This window comes from Elephas maximus, chromosome 4 (genome assembly GCF_024166365.1).
Source record: "Elephas maximus indicus isolate mEleMax1 chromosome 4, mEleMax1 primary haplotype, whole genome shotgun sequence".
Taxonomy (NCBI): domain Eukaryota; kingdom Metazoa; phylum Chordata; class Mammalia; order Proboscidea; family Elephantidae; genus Elephas; species Elephas maximus.
The window spans coordinates 186,966,344-186,984,982 of record NC_064822.1 but is presented as its reverse complement, the minus strand read 5'-3'; the positions used below and the strand labels follow the sequence as shown (position 1 = coordinate 186,984,982).

Here is an 18,639-nt window from a genome sequence, read left to right as displayed (position 1 = left end):
GTTGCTCCTCACAGTCCTGGCAATAATCTAGTCTCCCACATTAGGCTCCTGAAAGAGCTCACTACGCCTTTTCTGAGTCTCCCATTCCAGGTCCTTGACCCATAGTTTTCCCCGTTCTGGTTATTGCTCTGCTTCACCCAAATTTTAACAATTTGGGTCTGTTCCGATTTTGCTTTGTTGGCCATGCCTGAACTGGTTTGAACTGGTTCAAAGCACTGATCGAAACTCAGAAGAAAGGAGAATGAGGGTGGCCAGGGATGGGGGAGAACCAGGGAAGTGGGGTGCTAGGGGAGCCAAGAGAGGAGGGGTATCCAAATAAGACGGGAAAGGGTGGTCGTGACAAATGCCACTGGAAGTTCCAATGAGACAAGGACCGAGATTTAAGCATTGTCTAGTGACAAATGAGGTCACAGGGGACCAAGAATGACAGTTTCAAGGCATCAGCTAGGGGTCTGAGGGGTTTTAAGAGCAAATGAGAGGAGAGACAGTGTCGTTTTTGAAGACTTTGCTATAAAGAGGAGAAAAGTGAGGCCACGGTTGCTGGAGGGGGAACAGAGGTCATGAGAGGGTTTTTTTGTTGTTTTAAGATGGAGAAGTAAGAGTGTGTGAATTGATAGGAATGGTCTGAGAGAGGGGAAAGACGGCAGTATTGCTAGATCGATGTCGATGTCAGGGGAGCAGGCTTCAAGGGCCTGGATCTTGTGCACAATGGAGGGGGTGGTGTGGCCAGGGGCTGAGAGAATTCGGCATGGCCCCGGGAGGGATGCTGGGTGGGTGCCATATCAGAAGGTGGGTAGATGGGTGGTAGAAGTTGGTGGGAATTTTCTTTGGATTCGATCACTCAAAGGATATTTATTGGGCTACGTGCCAGGTCCCTGAATGGTGCAAGCAGTTTTACACTCGACTACAACTGAAACGTTGGTGATTTGAACCCACCCAGCGGCACCACAGAAAAAAGGCCTGGTGATCTGGTGATCTGCTTCGTAAAGATTACAGCCAAGAAAACCCTAAGAGACCGGTTCTACTCTTGACACACACGAGGTCACCATGAGTTGCAATCAGTTCCATGGCAGTGGGTCTGGTTTTTGGTTTACTGTGTGCCACATAGGAGCCCTGGTGGTGCCTTGCTTAAGCGCTCAGCTGCTAACTGAAAGGTCAGTAGTTAGAATCCACTAGCCGCTTAATGAAGTAAGTTGTGTCAGTCTGTTTCCATAAGGATTTCAGCCTTGGAAACCCTACGGGGCAGTTCTACTCTGTCCTATAGGGCCACTATGAGCCGGAATCGACTCGATGGCAGCAGGTTTGGTCTCGGTGTGTCAGATACTGTTCTTGGGACTGGCCACACTTGTTCCATTTTCTCAATGGCCTGAGCAGCCCTGTTGTCAACTGGGTGAAAGGACAGGTGGGGAGGAAGTGAGGGTGAAGCAGCAAGTGGGCTGTGTTTGGGTAGGACAGTGGGGAGGCAGAGGGCCAGGAAGCATTGAGGACAGAGAAGTTGTGAAGGTTCAAGCAAACAACTGAAATTTGGGAAATCCCTGAAGTGGGGCAGGGAAAGCGCTCAGCGTGGGCCACAGGATTGAGGAGGGGCCTCATAAATAATTCTCGGTACTGGCATCCACTCCTTCTCAGCCGTGTGACCTTCAAATTACTTAATTGCTCTCAGCCTCAGTTTTCTCATCTGTTAAGTGGGGGAAATGAGGCTTTAAACCCGTAGCGTTGGGCAGGCTTGGGCTAAGCCATGCGAGGCGACGACGCCCAGTGAGCGCTGCCTCCCTGTTGGCCCGCGGGCCGGTGATGGGGGTCAGGCCCCGCTAGGCGAGCAGGGACCGGGGAGCGCGGAGGGGCTGGGACCCGGGGAGGGCTGGCGGGCGGGCGGTGCTGGCCCCGCCCCGGCCGGGAGGGCGGCGCCTCGGCCGCGGGCTCCTGGCACTGCCCACCCGCCCGCCTGCCCGCTGGCCGCCGCCGCCGGAGTCGGAGCCCGAGGTACCGGGCCGCGCGGGGGGCGGCGGGCGGGCGGGCCGCGGGCCGGCGGGCAGGGGCCTCGAGGAGCCCGGGCGGGTGGGCGGCGGAGGACCGGAGGGCGCGGAGGACCGGAGGGCGCGGCCGCTGCCCGCCGGGGCCACCTGTTCCGGAGGCGACATTTGTGTGCGCACGGACCGGCGCGGCGGTCCCCGGCAGGCGCTTGCACCCAGAGTGCGCCCCGAAGTGGAGCGCGGCGGCCAGACCCGGCCCAGTGCGGCGACGGGGGCTTCCCCCCAGGCCGGGTCCCGAGTGGGAGCGGGACCCAGGTGGGAGGGGGTCCCACGGTGAGAGGGAGGACCCGGTGGGAGAGGGGCCCGTGGTGGGAGAAGGATCGGGGGGCCGCACTCCCCCCGACCCCGAGGGTGGCTCCGCCCCGGCCCCGCGCTGCGCCCGTCGGGCACCCAGAGTCGTAGTCCAAGGTGGCCGGGTCGCCCGCCGGGGGTCCGACGGGGGAGAGGTCGGGGCTGCGGGGCAGGACGCGGTGCGCTGGGTCCTGAGGGTGCGGAGGGTTCAGGCGTGCACCGTGGGGGAAGGGCTTCCAGGTGGAGGGGACAGCGGGGTCAGGGCTGGGAAGAAGGGAACGCGGGAGGAGCCGCCGGGGACAGAGGCGCCCCCTCGCAGGGTTCCGCGGAAGACTCCCTCTCCCTCCCTCTTTCCGGGTGGGAAAGATTGAAGTCCAAGTGGAAGCTGCAATTTGCCAGGAAAAAGCTCCGGCTGGGAGGTCCAGTGCCAGAGTCCACCTCCTTCACTGCTGGGAGGAGTCCCCTTGCCTCAGTTTCCTCATCTGTTATTTGGGGGTAGAAATGACCACCTTTCTGCCAGACTCAGCTGGGCCTCCCTCTGGCTCTGAGAGGGTTAATTGCCATCTCCCCACCCCCATCCCTTCCGTCTCACACAGACACCCATTTTGCAGCCCCCCTAACAGTGCTGCGTGCAGACCCTTTGGGACCACAGAAGAGAGCCATTTAGAGCCATTTATCCTGTCATTCATCACATTCAGGAGCACCTGTCTGTCCAGCCCACCTGACCCTCCTGTCCTCACCTCCCCCTTGTCACGTCTTCCCAAAGAATGGGAAGCCAACCTGCCCGCAGTCACACAGGAGGGCCAGGACTACATGCCTGCAGTTCCCCCCGAAGCCTTCCCCAGCTCCAAACCTTCAGGTCCCTTAACCCGGCTGCACCCAGTGTCCCCACAGTGGAAATAGCCTAAGGGAAGGGGGTCCCCAAACTACAGGCTAAAATACAGCGGAAAAGGAGAGCAGAGATGGAATCCCCTCTTGTCCTCCTCTCTCGTTTTCTAATGCCTGCCCCAGGGTGCCTGGCCCTGCTTATCTAGTGAGACAGCTCAGCGTCAGGGGACAAACTCGGAAATGGAGATTCTTCTAAAAAACCTGTCTTGTTTGCTTGTGCTGATCACAGACATATAATAGCTCCTAGGCTAGTCGGGTTGCTTAGTGTGTGTGATGAGCCCCAGGGCCCGGCAGGGAACAAGGGTGATTGTGACCCACCACACCAGCCCCAACCAGCAGCTCTCAAACCCACCAGGCCATGAGGCCCTGGATCTGGACTCCAGGAGACGCAGGTCCCCCAGGGGTCTGAGTTGGAACCAGAGCAGAGTGAGACAAGGTGGCAGTCAGGGTCACTGGAGGCATGATGAAAAATGGGAGTTCAGGGCGTGGAAAGAGCTCACTACCCCGAAATCCCCCTCCGCCAGCCCCTGCCTCTGTCTGTGCCCCTGCCCCACCTGGTTCTTCTGAGCCTCCAACCCCAGCCTTTGCGCTTCCTCCCGCTCTTCCACCATCTCCCACCAGGTGTCTCCTAAGAGGCTCCTGATTCCTGTTGACCCTGCATTGTCTTGTCCCCCTCCCCCAACTTTCTTCTAGATAGGAAGCTCCCGGAGGGAGGGGACCTTGTCTGAATCCTGATGCCCAGTGCTGGGGGCCAGACACCTAGTTAAAAAAAAAAAAAACAACCTATTGCCAAGTAGATTCCAACTCATAGTGACCCTGTAGAACAAGGTAGAACTGCCCCATAGAGTTTCCAAGGAGCACCTGGTGGATTTGAACTGCCACCAGGGTTTCTGACACCTAGTGGGTGCTCACTAAATGTTACTTGAAGGAATTAACTGGAGGAAGTAAGGAAAAATTCCCATATTCCCATCACTCAAAAACAGCCGTGGCTCAGATTTGCCTCTTTGCCAGGCTTTTTTTCTAAACGCTTTTTTACATACTTAAATATCTTGTATATCCAGATATTTTTTTCAATTGGCATAATCTCAGAAGTGGTTCCCACCACTCTCTGTCCTTATTTTTTCAATTTCTCAATGTTTATATATGATTACGTCATTTTGTTAATGGATCTCCTTTGGCATTTGGGGTCATTATCTGGCTCTTTTAAATAAAGTGACTTTGAATTTGTGCATGAATTTATGTGTTGCTGAATTTTTTCTGGAAAGAGAATTGCCTGGTAGTCAATATGTGTGAAGTTCTTGAATGGCTGTACCAGGAGTCAGCTGGCTTCCCAGAGGGACGGGGCCAATGAGACTTCCTCAGCTGTGGGTGGGCACACCTACCTTGGCCAGCCTTGAGTGTTATCAGCTTAAAGACCTCTAAATTGATGCAAAGGGTGAAAAACATTTGCTCATTTGTATCCATCAAGCTTCTTGGGCTATAAGTAACCGAAACCTGTTCTGGCTGGCTGAGCGGAGGGGCAGAATTTACTATAATGTTCAGCGTGTCCCAGTGGGAACAGCCTGAAGTCAGGCTGGCTCCTTCCTATTGCCAGCGTTGCTCATGATGCCGGCTTCCCGCTCCTCTTTGTGAACTACCCTGCTTCCATCAGTCCACGGGCCAGGCTGGCACCGTCTCAGCACTTCAGCCACACAGAAAATGGCTCTTTGAGTCCCAGTTCGAAAGTCCAGAAGAAACGTCTGATTGGCATAATTTGGCTCAGGTGCCCTCCTTTTCTAATCAGCCATGGCTGGGGGTGGGGCAGCCAAGGCTTTGTCTTTAAGGAGGTTGGGTAGGTCCCAAAGAAGGAGTCCTGGTGATGCAATGAGTATGTCCTCCGCTGCTAACCAAAAAGTCAGTGGTTTGAACCCGCCCCTGGCGCCATGGGAAAAAAGACCTGGTGATCGGCTCCTGCAGAGATTATAGCCTAGGAAACCCTATGGGGCCCTTCTACTCTGTCCTATAGGGTTGCTATGAGTTGAAATTGACTTGACAGCACACACCAACAACAGGTCTCAAAGAAGGGAGTGGTCACTGACAACTGGGCAGGACTCCTGAATTTGCTTTTCTTTTATTATAGTGGATTTGAGTCCCTCCCCCCAAATGTTTCTGTCTTTGTTAGTTGCTTGTTGAGTGGGTTCGGACTCATGGTGACTTTATGTATAACAGAAGGAAATGTGTAACAGATGTAGTGTGTCATCTTCACGGTTGTTGGTATGTTTGAGTCTATTGTTGTATATATACATATGTAGCTAAAAAACCAAACCAAATCTGTTGCCTTCAAGTCAATTCGGACTCATAGTGACCTTGTAGGAGGGAGTAGAACTGCCCCATAGGGTTTCCTAGGAGCAGCTGGTGGACTCGAACGGCTGACGTTGCGGTTAGCAGCCAAGCTCTGAACCGCTTCACCAGGCTCCATGTGTAAATATATGTGTATGTGTATATCCATATGTGTGGAGTCCTGGCGGCCGCAGTTAAGACCTTGGCTGCTAACCACACGATCAGCAGCAGATCAATCCCCCAGCTGCTCCTCGGAGACCCTACGGGGGAAGCTCTACTCTGTCCCATACGGTTGCTGAGTCGATGGCAACGGGTTTGGGTTTTATATAGACACACAAATACATACACACACACAGAGTCCCCCTGGGTGGTGCCAGTAGTTAGTGTGCTTGGCTGCTAACCACAAGGTTGGAGGCTGGAGGCCACCAAGAGGTGCCCCCAAAGAAAGGCCCAGTGACCTCCGGAAAACCAGTCACTGCAAACCCGCGGAGCGCAGCCCTACTCTGACACACGTGGGTCGCCATGAGCTGGAATTGGCTTGACAGTTGGCGGTGGCGGCGGCGGATACACACACACACACACCCACACACACACACACATTTGTTTTAAACGGATTGCCTGTATCATCCGCGTTTCTTATTATTTCCAGAAATTACCGGGTCAAAGAGTATGAACGTCGAGGATCTTTGTGTGTTTCTTGCTGATTTGGTTAAGCACATCGGTGAGGCATTTGTCCCTCCTCTGGCCTCTTTGTTACAAAGATTTTCTCCCAGATTGTCGTTTGGCTTTTATTGTTGCTGTTACCTGTGTACGTGTTTGAGGAGTAAGTTTTGTTTTTGGTTTTTATGTGTGTGTGCTCTTCAGTCGGGAAACGCTGTGTTTATAAGCTGTTGGGATGGCGACAGGAGCGGGGCAGCAGAATCCCAGGAGGAGGGCAGGTCGCTAGATGAAGTCCCAGCGGATGCAGGCAGTGCCCTAAGTCATTCTGAGCTGGTGGGGACCAAAGACGGGATGGGGGAGGGGGCCGGGAGGACGCTTCATTCGTGGGCTATGATCTTAGGGAGAGGCGAGGGCTCAGTGGAGAAGGAGGCTTTTCAGACCTCAGATCCCGGGCTGGCTCTGTGCTGCCCGGAGTTTTCTCTGTCTGCTGGGCTAGGCTGTTAGGTGGCCGTCCCCCGGGAGGTGGCAGATGTTACCACCCCACTTCACAGACCTCAGAGGGGAAGTGCCGTCTTCAGGGCTCAGCAGCTGATGGGCGGCAGGGCTGGGTTCAAACTGAGCTCTGCCCATAGTGACCAGACGTACTGACTGCACAACCTGGTTACTTTCCTCCCTGCTGAGCCTCCATTTCTGTAAGACCGGGAAGTGGCACCCTTATTCCTTTGTCTGGTCCATGGGGGGTAATGTCTTTTCCTCTCCTGTCCACTTCCGTTTGTTGTCCCTATGGGTTCAGTGCCCACGCTCTTGTACCCTGCAAGCAGCCAGAGGGCAGCCACAGCCTAATGGGTTTCATGCTGTAAAAATGGCAGAGGTGTCTGACCTCTAACTTCACAAGGCAGAAGGAGAATCAAGATCAACATCAACAGCCTAAGGCTAATTCCTGAGAGGCGAAGGTCAGACAGACATACAGACTCTCACCAGCCTTTTTTTTTTTTTTTTTTTACCAATTCCGACACCATCTTTCCCTTTACTGTGTGCCAGACGGGACAGGGTACCGCCTGTACGCTTTCCTCTCCTGAGTTTGATGCTTCCTTGAACACAGAGCTTACAGACAATACTTAGAAAAATTGTTGCTGTTGTTACGAGCCATTGAATTGGTTCTGACTCATAGCAGCTCTACGACAACAGAAAGAAACACTGCCTGGTCCAGCACCATCTTCACAATCGTTGCTATGTTTGAGCCCATTGTTGCAGCCACTGTGTCAATCCATCTCATTGAGGGTCTACCTCTTTTTCCCTTACCCTCTACTTTACCAAGCATGATGACGTCCTTCTCCAGGGACTAGTCCCTCCTGATGTCACATCCAAAGTATGTGAGACATAGTCTAAACATCCTTGCTTCCAAGAAGCATTCTGGCTGTACTTCTTCCAGGACAGATTTGTTTGTTCTTCTGACAGTCCGTGGTATGTTCAATATTTTCTGCCAACACTGTAATTGAAAGGCACCAATTCTTCTTCTCTCTTCCTTATTCATTGTCCAGCTTTTGCATGTATATGAGGCAGTGGAAAGAAAATACCATGGTTAGGGTCAGGCACACCTTAGTCCTCAAAGTGACACCTTTGCTTTTGAACACTTTAAAGAGGTCGTTTGCATCAGATTTGCCCAGTGTAATGTATCGTTTGATTTCTTGACTGTGCTTCCGTGGGCGTTGATCGTAGATCCAAGTAAAATGAAATCCTTGACAACTTCATTATTTTCTCTGTTTATCACGATGTTGCTTATTGGTCCAGTTGTGAGGATTTAAAAAAAAATTTTTTTATCATGCTTTAAGTGAAAGTTTACAAATCAAGTCAATATCTCATATAAAAATTTATATACACCTTGCTACGTACTCCTAGTTGCTCTCCCCCCAATGAGACAGCACACTCCTTCTCTCCACCCTATGTTCCCGTGTCCATTCAGCCAGCTCCTGTCCCCCTCTGCCTTTTCATCTCCCCTCCAGACAGGAGATGCCCACATAATCTCATGTGTCTACTTGAGCCAAGAAGCTCACTCCTAACCAGTATCATTTTCTATTTTATAGTCCAGTCCAATCCCCTTCTGAAGAGTTGGCTTTGGGAATGGTTCCAGTCTTGGGCTAACAGAGGATCTGGGGACCATGACCTCTGTAGTCCTTCTAGTCTCAGTCAGACCATTAAGTCTGGTCTTTTTTACTAGAATTTGAGGTCTGCATCCCACTGCTTTCCTGCTCCCTCAGGGATTCTCTGTTGTGGTCTCTGTCAGGGTAGTCATTGGTTGTCGCCGGGCACCATCTAGTTTTTCTGGTCTCAGGCTAGATGTAGTCTCTGATTTCTGTGACCCTTTCTGTCTCATGTTTTGCCTTGCATCTCTGATGTTCTTCCTTCTCCTTTGCTCCAGGAGGGTTGAGACAAACTGATGCACCTTAGATGGCCGCTTGCTAGCGTTTAAGACCCCAGATGCCACTCACCAAAGTGAGATGTAGAATGTTTTCTTAATAGATCCAGTTGTGAGGATTTTTGTTTTCTTTACGTTGAGTTCAGTAATCCATACTGAAGGCCATAGTCTTTGACCTTCATCAGTAAGTGCTTCAAGTCCTCTTTGCTTTCAGCAAGGAAGTTTGTGTTATCTGCATATTGGAGGTTGTTAATGAGCCTTCCAGCAGTCCTGATGCCACGTTTTTCTTCATACAGTCTAGCTTAAGGCAGTAACAGATTAGAGTTCAGGTTCAGATCTGCTCAGGATACTGTGCTTCTGGTCAAGACTGTTGCTTCTCAGCGTGCCCACAGGCAGCTTTCTCCCTGGCCCTTGGCCCCTTGGCCTGGCCTCTGCCCTGCTCAGGCAAGTATTAGAAAGCTCTTTTAACTTACCCCACTCTGCCAGTAAATCTCAGCCCGAAGGTACCGTGCTGTAGCTCCTCAAGTCAGCAAACCTAGCTCCACAAAGTGCCTGGAGGCACCCTACTCCATCAGCAAGCCTCCTGCCTGAAAGTGCTTGGCTTTCTCACTCAACTGCCTTTGCTGCTTCAATTTCTCTGCTGCTGCTTCTTGCCGTCTCTGGTGTTACCACTCCCCGCTCTGTCTTCCAGGTTGCAGCTACCTTCTCAGTGTCTCCTTTCAAGCCCAGCAGGATGGCAAAACTGACCAATCCCCTTGTTAGGGTTCCATAGACCTCATTTGTGTAGTCCCACTCAGTCATTTTGTGGGAGTTACAAAGACTCTGGCTAGAAGGGCCATGTTAAGTAGTTCACTGAGCTGCATTTGGCTGTTGGCACAGAGGAGCCAGAAGAACAGGCATGTGAAAGTAGAACAGGAAAAGTGGCTGTCTTAGTTACCTGGTGCTGAAGTGACAGGAATATCACAAGGGGGTGGCTTTAACAAACAAGAAGTTTATTTTCTGACAGTTTAGGAGGCTTGAAGTCCAAATTCAGGGTGCTGGCTCTAGGGGAAGGCTTTCTGTCTCTGGAGGAAGGCCCTTGTCTCTTTTGAGCTTCTGCTCCTGGGCGACCTTCATGTGACTTGGAATCTATCTTCCCCCTTCTCTGCTTCCAAGCTCACTTGTTTAATCTCTTTTATATCTCAAAAGAGATTGACTCAAGGCATGCCCTACACTAATCCTGCCTCATCAACATAACAGAGATAACCCATTCCCAAATGGGATTATAACCACAGGCACAGAGGTTAGGATATATTTTGGAGCGGACACAGTTCAATTCATAACAGTGGTTTTTGCCATCCTCCGACTCACACTGTCTGAACAGGCCCCATTTGAAAGAGCAGCTCCCCCAACCCAGTTGTCTGTAGCCTTCCCACAGTCTCCAAGGCAACCTCTGAGTTGGGGTGGGACCTTCCATCTACTGAGCCCTTGCTAGGTGCCAGACACTTTGTTACCTAATCTCATTTAATCCTCTCAGCTGTCCTTGCCTGTTGTTCCCATTTTATAGATGAGAAAACTGAGACTCACAGTCAAGTTCCTCTTATTACAATGAGTTTCGAGCCCTTAGCCCCAGCACAGTCCCAGGTGAGCTGGGCTGGGCCACATGCAGACTCCTTTCACTTGACAAAAGGTACTTGGATTCCAGCTCTGCTACTGCCCAGCTGTGCCTCGGTTTCCCCAACTCTGAAACCATAGTTAACAATAAGAGCACCTGCTGCATGGGGGTGTTATAAACAAGTGACTACAGGAAAACCATGAAGACCGGAGGTTGCATGTGGTAAGTTCTCAAAAAATACTTGCTGTTATTGCTCCTGGAAACCCTGGTGGCGTAGTGGTTAAGTGCTATGGCTGCTAACCAAAGAGTGGGCAGTTTGAATCCGCCAGGCACTCCTTGGAAACTCTATGGGGGAGTTTTACTCTGTCCTATAGGGTCGCTATGAGTTGGAACCGACTCAACGGCACTGGGTTTGTGTGTTTTTTTTTTTTTGGTTGTTATTACTGTACTACTTAGCTTCCAGTGTGACAGTGAGCTCTTAATTAATGTTAATGCGTGGGAAGACGTTGTGCCTCACCAGCAATGCAAGCCAGGAAGGAGAAACAACAGCAGGGTTCTCATTTGTCTCTCACCAGGTTTGTAGAGAGGACAGAAGTTGTCACCCCTTGGTGACAAGGCTTTGGGGAGCCCTGGGAGCGGATGTGGACTTTCTGAAGGCTTATTGGAGACAGGTCAGTAATAGGCGCCCTTAGCCTTTGGATCTCCCTTCCTTTGACCCTGAGGCTCACTTCTAGGACAGTCCTGTAGAAGTCTTGAAAGGAGTGCCCTGGGGTGGGTGCTGATAAAGCAAAGGGATGGAAACATCTTTCCAACAGTCAAGATGAGAGACTGGTGTAGTGAAGGCTGGGGCTGTCAGCTGATGGGATACAGCACAGCCCCGGGCAGTTGGGCTGCAGAGCTGTCTTTACCCACACAATGTGGAGGGCGTGGCATGTATTTTCAGACAGCTCTCTGGAGGTACACGTCACGCATCGGTAAATGCATACGGCTCGGTGAGTTTTGGGAAATGTATATAGTTGTGCAACCATTACCACATTCTAGTAGAACACACGGGTCTGGCATATTTTTAAATAAAAAAACAAGGTGCAGGATAATGTTTCATGTTGTTGTTGTTAGGTGCCATCGAGTCGGTTCCGACTCATAGAGACACTATGCACAACAGAACGAAACACTGCCCGGTCCTGAGCCATCCTTAACAATCACTGTTACGCTTGAGCTCATTGTTGCAGCCACTGTGTCAATCTACCTCGTTGACGGTCTTCCTCTTTTCCGCTGACCCTGTACTCTGCCAAGCATGATGTCCTTCCCCAGGGACTGATCCCTCCTGACAACATGTCCAAAGTATGGAAGACACAGTCTCGCCATCCTTGCTTCTAAGGAGCATTCTGGTTGTACTTCTTCTAGACAGATTTGTTCGTTCTTTTGGCAGTCCATAGTATATTCAATATTCTTCGCCAACACCACAATTCAAAGGTGTCAACTCTTCTTTGGTCTTCCTTATTCATTGTCCAGCTTTCACATGCGTACGGTACAATTGAAAATACCATGGCTTGGGTCAGGCACACCTTAGTCTTCAAGGTGACATCTTTGCTCTTCAACACTTTAAAGAGGTCCTTTGCAGCAGATTTACCCAATGCAATGCGTCTCTTGATTTCTTGACTGCTGCTTCCATGGGTGTTGACTGTGGATCCAAGTAAAATGAAATCCTTGACAACCTCAATCTTTTCTCCATTTATCATGATGTTGCTCATTGGTCCAGTTGTGAGGCTTTTTGTTTTCTTTATGTTGAGGTGCAATCCATACTGAAGGCTGTGGTCTTTGATCTTCATTAGTAAGTGCTTCAAGTCCTCTTCACTTTCAGCAAGCAAGGTTGTGTCATCTGCATAACGCATGTTGTTAATGAGTCTTCCTCCAATCCTGATGCCCCATTCTTCTTCGTATAGTCCAGCTTTTCGGATTATTTGCTCACCATACAGATTGAATAAATATGGTGAAAGGATACAACCCTGAGGCACACCTTTCCTGACTTTAAACCACTCAGTATTCCCTTGTTCTGTCCAAACAACTGCCTCTTGATCTATGTAAAGGTTCCTCATGAGCACAAGTAAGTGTTTGGGAATTCCCATTCTTTGCAGTTTTATCCATAATTTGTTATGATCCACAAAGTTGAATGCCTTTGTATAGTCAATAAAACACAGGTAAACATCCTTCTGGTATTCTCTGCTTTCAGCCAGGATCCATCTGACATCAGCAATGATATCCCTGGTTCCATGTCCTCTTCTGAAACCAGCCTGAATTTCTGGCAGTTCCCTGTTGATATACTGCTGCAGCCGATTTTGAATGATCTTCAGCAAAATTTTGCTTGTGTGCGATATTGATGATATTGTTCTATAATTTCCACATTTGGTTGAATTGCGTTTCTTGTGAATAGGCATAAATATGGATCTCTTCCAGGCAGTTGGCCAGGAAGCTGTCTTCCGTATTTCTTGGCATAGACGAGTGAGCACCTCCAGTGCTGCATCTGTTTGTTAAAACATCTCAATTGATATTCCATCAATTCCTGGAGGCTTGTTTTTTGCCAATGCTTTCAGAGCAGCTTGGACTTCTTCCTTCAGTACCATCAGTTCCTGATCATATGCCACCTCTTGAAATGGTTAAACATCAACTAATTCTTTTTGGTGTAATGATTCTGTGTATTCTTTCCATCTTCTTTTGATGTTTCCTGCATCGTTTAATATTTTCCCCATGGAATCCTTCACTATTGCAACTCAAGGCTTGAATTTTTTCTTCAGTTGTTTCAGCTTGAGAAACGACGAGCATGTTCTTCCCTTTTGGTTTTCTATCTCCAGCTCTTTGCACATGTCATTATAATACTTTACTTTGTCTTCTAGAGCTGCCCTTTGAAATCTTCTGTTCTGTTCTTTTACTTCATCATTTCTTCCTTTTGCTTTAGCTGCTCGACCTTGGAGAGCAAGTTTCAGAGGCTCCTCAGACATAAACGGCGACTATACACATGGACCTCACCAGATGGAACACACAGAAATCAAACTGACTGCATCTGTGAAAAGAGATGATGGAAAAGCTCAATATCATCAGTCAGAACAAGGCCAGGTGCTGACTGTGGAACAGACCATCAATTGCTCATATGCAAGTTCAAGCTGAAACTGAAGAAAATCAGAGCAAGTCCATGAGAGCCAAAATATGACCTTGAGTATATCCCACCTGAATTTAGAGACCATCTGAAGGATAGATTTGACTCATTGAACAACAGTGACTGAAGACCAGACGAGTTGTGCAAGGACATCATCCATGAAGAAAGCAAGAGGTCATTGAAAAGACAGGAAAGAAAGAAAAGACCAATGTTTCATAGGATCTCCTTTTGTGTGTCTGCCTGTGGCTCTGTCTAAACATTGCTCTATGTGAATGGAGGCATCAGGAGAGGAATAGAAAGAATCTACCAAAATGCTAATACAGTATCATCTGTGCCAAGGTCGCAGGAAGACCGACCACACCACACCCCTGCCTGAAGTCTTCAGCCTCCATACTGGCTTCAAGATAAAGGGCAAATGATAGGTCCACTCACTGCAGGGTCGCTGGGCACCCCTCCCTACACACACACACACACACACACACACACACACACACACACACACACACACACACGTACACACACACGAAACCAAAACCAAACCAGTTGCCAACACAGTCAACTACCATTGGCTAATGTTCACATATGTGCATTGTAAAAAGCATGTCAACACTATTGAATGGTATGAAGACAAAACAAAATCACCCGTAATCCTTACAACGAGGAATAGCCCTGTTAGCATTTTGGTGAATTCTTGGCAAATGGCAACTATTCTTACCTATTATGGCGAAGAGGCTCCTGGGCAAGGGAGGCAGGGAAGGACATTTTGGGAAGAGGGAAGAGTGTATTGCCAACCAGCTGCTGGTGAGTGGATTCCTACTCATGGTGACCCTGTGTGTGTCAGAGGAGAACTGTGCCTATGATGTTTTCAATGGCTAATTTTCAAAATAGATTGCCAGGTTTTTCTTCTGAGGTGTGTCTGGTTGGACTCGAACTTCTGACCTTTTGGTTAGCAGCCAGGCACATTGACTAAATGCATCACCCAGGAACTGACTGTATTGCAAAAGCCTGGAGTTTCCAGAGCTGGTGTGTTTCAGCAATTGGGAGGTGGTCAGCTTTCCTGTCAAGTCTTGGCTTCCCTGTATTCCTGACTGCTTAATCATCCCATACCTGTGGTCTACCTACGCACACCAGGCCCCTGATGGGTTTTTCGGGGTTTTTAACTCTTCTTTCGTTTGAGTGGGTCCTTTCCCAAAGCCAGGTGGTCAGCATCCAGCTCGGCGCCCATTCGCCCTTGCTCCCCAGGTCCTCCAAGGCTAAATTCACCCTGGTCTTTCTGTGTAGGGCTCAAGCCTGGGGGCCAGCAGCTTCTGACCACTACCTCAGGTCTAACTGTGGGTGAGGCCCAGGGTTTGGGGGATGCTGCTTACATACCTGCTCCTTTGGAAGGTAGGCATGAACTCCTACTGTGTGCTGGCATGTACATGCCTGGCCACATGGGAGTGGTCCTGGAACCTGGCAGACTCCCTGGAGGTGGCCTGCCTTGCTCACTGAAGTCTCCTGAGGAAGGGGTGCCTGAGACTTGGGGAGCAGATACACCTGAGCTCCAATCCTGCCTGTCACTATTACCAGCCTTGTGATTTGGGGGAAGTCACCTTTCCTCTAACGTGGGGACTGATGGTGGATGTGAGGACAAATGAGACAAGAACCCTCAGTGCTTGTGTCTCAGTCATCTAGCGCCACTAGAACGGAAGTACCGCCAGTGCATGGCTTCAACAAGCAGGACTTTATTTCCTTATAGTTTAGGAGGCTAGAAGTCCGAATGCTGAGCGCCAGTGGCTCTAGGGGAAGTCTCCCTCTCTTGGCTCTCGAGGAAGGTCCTTACCTCTTCAGCTTCTGGTTCCTTGGAGATCTTCCTTTGTCCTGGCATCTCAGTCTTCCCCCATCTCTGTTCTGCTCCCTTGTTTAATCTTCTTTATATCTCAAAACAGACTGACTCAAAATACGCCCTATACTAATCCTGCCTCATTAACAAAACAAAGACAACCCACTCCCAGAAGGGGTTATAACCACAGGCAGAGAGGCTAGGATTTAAAACTTATATTTTTGGAGAATACAATTCAACCCATAACAGCTTGGCAGGGCAACTGACCATGAACAGATCTTGGCGACGGCAGCTCTTCTTATGTCTTGTGGTGAGGAGGTTTTTTTTTGGGGAGGGGGGGAAGAGGAGGGGCATTTTGGGATCAGGAAGAGTGTATTGAGAAATCCTGGAAGTCCCAGAGATTTCCCAGAGCCTGGTGGGTTTGAGCGATGGTGAGGCGGTTGGCTTGTCTGACTACCGGGTATGGTGGCCAGGAAAGGCTCGGGGGCTGAATACAAAGTCCCCAAAGGGCCTCAGCATTGCATGGGGTGGGCAACCTGGCAGGTGGCTGAGAAAGAGAGGCCAGGGAGGAGGCTGGGATGGAAGGTCCAGAGAGAGAGACAAGCAGACAGACAACCCCCCCCCAACCCCTCCCAAGACTGACCTGAGCCGGGCTGCGGCCGTGGATCTGTCAGGGGAGGAGGACGTGGAAAATCTGTCCAAAGGGAAGGGACCTCCCTATTTCCTACTCCCCCACTCCACGCCCATACCTGTCCACTCATTTCTCAGAATGGCCTTACAACTGTCCTGTTCCCACGCTTGCCCCTGTGGTTTATTCTCAAAAAACAGCCAGGAGGATCCCTTTAAGACATAAGTCAACCATAGCACGCACCTGCTCAAAACCTGCCAATGGCACCCCATCCCACTCAGAGAAAGAGAAGTCCTCCCAGTGGCCTTCAAGGTCCCCATAGCTGGGTCTCCTGTTACTTCTCCAATCTCCTCTCCCGGCACCCCTCTCCTTGCTGTTTTGAGAGCACCCAGGCACATGTACCCCAGGGCCTTTGCACTCACTTCCTGAGACATGCTTCTCCCAGATAGCCCTAGTCCTTGCTCCCTCACTTCCTCCCTGTGAGGCCGTCCCTAACTGTTCTGGGTCAAGTGGCAACCCGACTCCCCACCGTGGCTCCCCCAGTCCACCTACTCTGCTAAGCTGTTCTCTGTAGCACACATCACCACCTGATATATTCTTTTTTGTTGTTGTTGTTAATTTCTTCCACTAGAACATCAGGTCTATGAAGCCCAGGGCTTTGCCTTGTTCACTGCTGTGTGTACTCCCAGACCTTGACAGGGAGTCTGGTACACTGTAGGTGCTCAAACATTTGTGAAATGAATGATCAAGGTGTGTAAGTGCTGAGGGCTTGCCTGATTTCTTTCCAACGTGACTTTTTGTGTCAAGTTGAGCAGGAATTCTCTCTGTGAACCATGGTCCCTTCTGACCTCATTCTCTGTGCTGTTGGCCTTGTCACCAAGGAGCAGATGACACTGAGCACTCTGTCTCAAAAGGTCAGTGATGGCTACCTCTGATAGAATGGGCAGAGCTGGTGCCAAGGAGACCAGACTAGAGGGGTCTTTCCAGAAAGGTGCTTAGCAAGTGTCTTTTCCACATCTTTCATTTTATAGATGATGAAATTGAGGCTCAAAATTGGGGGTGGGATGTCAAATGCCAAGGTCATACAGTAAGTGGGTAGACGATAGAAACCAGGTCCCTTGGTCGAGCAACAAAAACCAAACCCGGTGCCGTCGAGTCCATTCCGACTCATAGCGACCCTATAGGACAGAGTAGAACTGCCCCATAGAGTTTCCAAGGAGCGCCTGGCGGATTTGAACTGCCGACCCTTTGCTGGCGGATTTGAACTGCTGACCCTTTGGTTAGTAGCCGTAGCACTTAACCACTACGCCACCAGGGTTTCCTTTTTGCTGGCAGTTATTTTTAATCTTCTTTGTTGTAGTTGTTAGTTGCTGTCGAGTTGCTCTGACTCACGGCAACCTTAATGGATAACAGGACAAAGCCTTGCCTGATCCTGTGCCACCCTCATGATTGTTGGTATACTTGAGTCCGTTGTGGCTATTGGGTCAATCCATCTCACTGAGGGTTTCCGTTGTTTTTGCTGACCCTCTACTTTATCAAAAGGTTGGTAGTTCGAACCCACCAGCTGCTTGGTGGGAGAAAGATGTGGCAGTCTGCCTTCCTAAGATTACAGCCTTGGAAACCCTATGGGGCAGTTTGACTCTGTCCTATGAGTCAGAATCGAGTCAATGGCAATGGATTTGGTTTTTTCGAGTCTACGTTACCAAACATGATGTCCTTTTCTAGTGACTGGTCTTTCCTGATTTTATGTCCGAAGTAAGCAAGATGAAGTCTCTCCATTCTTGCTTCTAAGGGGCATTCTGGTTGTATTTCTTCTAAGGTGAATTTGTGCGTTCGTCAATGGTATTTTATCTCTAAGACTGTAAAGAAGGAACAAGTTGGGCGAGATGGCACTTTCCTCCGAGTGGGGCGATCTCAGGACTCTCCTAGTTCAGGCGGAGATTTCTAGAAGCCCTTGTTGGGAGCATTTCATCTGCCGGTTATGATTGTATCTGATGAGGAGCCAGCCTCCTGTGGCCTCGTACAACTTCACTTACCTACAGGGTGGGCGTTTGCCTGTTTCCCCACAGCCTTGCCAAAAAGATGTGTGTCAACCTGGCTGGCTGTACCGGAACGTTGAGCCAAGGTCTGAGGTCACCAAGAAGGACATGAATCACACACAGGCTCTAGATGGAATAGTGCTTTACTCACATAGTGGGTGTCAATCTCGCAAGGCCAGCACGCCAACCCCTGCAGCTGACACAGGGCTGGTGGTCTGCATGCGCCCCTCTTTCATGCTACAGTTGAAGGACATTGTTTCCTCCCTGCTGGGAACAGACACAGAAGAGGGGTTGGCCAAGTGCCATGTGACACAGAGAGAGAGAGAGTTTATTGTGTACCCAGAACAAGGAGGGAGTTTCCCCAATAAGGAGAAGAAACAGAGAGAAAGTCTCAGTGCCCTGGCTCTGTCGTCAAGGAACATCCTAGGCCCAAGGCTCCTGATTCTGGTCCAGGTGAAAGTCATGGAATGGTGCAAATGGTTAATACATTTGGCTGTTAGCTGAAAGGTTGGAGGTTCAAGTCTACCCAGAGCTGCTTTGGAATAAAGGCCCGGCAATCTACTTCTGAAATACCCACCGCTGAAATCCCTATGGAGCACAGTTCTACTCTGACACACATGGGGTCACCATGAGTCGGAATTGACTTGACAGCAACTGGTGTTTTTGTTGTTGGTGGTGGGAGTCTCAGGGGCCCCGGCAGACTACCCTCCCGACAGTCCACCCCCGACAGTCCCTGGGATACCAGAAAAAGGAAGCAAAGTGGTCACCAGTCCTGATATGCCCGTCGCCCATTCTAGA

The 18,639-nt window shown here is 50.0% G+C and overlaps 1 protein-coding gene across 5 annotated transcripts in view; it reads left to right on the top strand.

Moving 5' to 3' along the window:
* Positions 1–1,916: 1,916 nt before the first annotated feature.
* The window catches only part of A4GALT (alpha 1,4-galactosyltransferase (P blood group)), a 40,259-nt gene continuing 23,536 nt past the window's right edge, over positions 1,917–18,639 (top strand). Inside the window, exons 1-3 of one of the 5 annotated variants that reach the window (XM_049884581.1) lie at positions 1,966–1,983; positions 10,277–10,423; positions 10,777–10,872. The gene's annotated coding sequence lies outside the window, so the exon portion shown is untranslated. Of the gene's footprint in view, positions 1,984–2,204; positions 2,289–10,276; positions 10,424–10,776; positions 10,873–18,639 lie in introns of those variants that run through there. The other 4 variants (XM_049884583.1, XM_049884584.1, XM_049884582.1 and 1 more) reach the window with 4 other exon arrangements.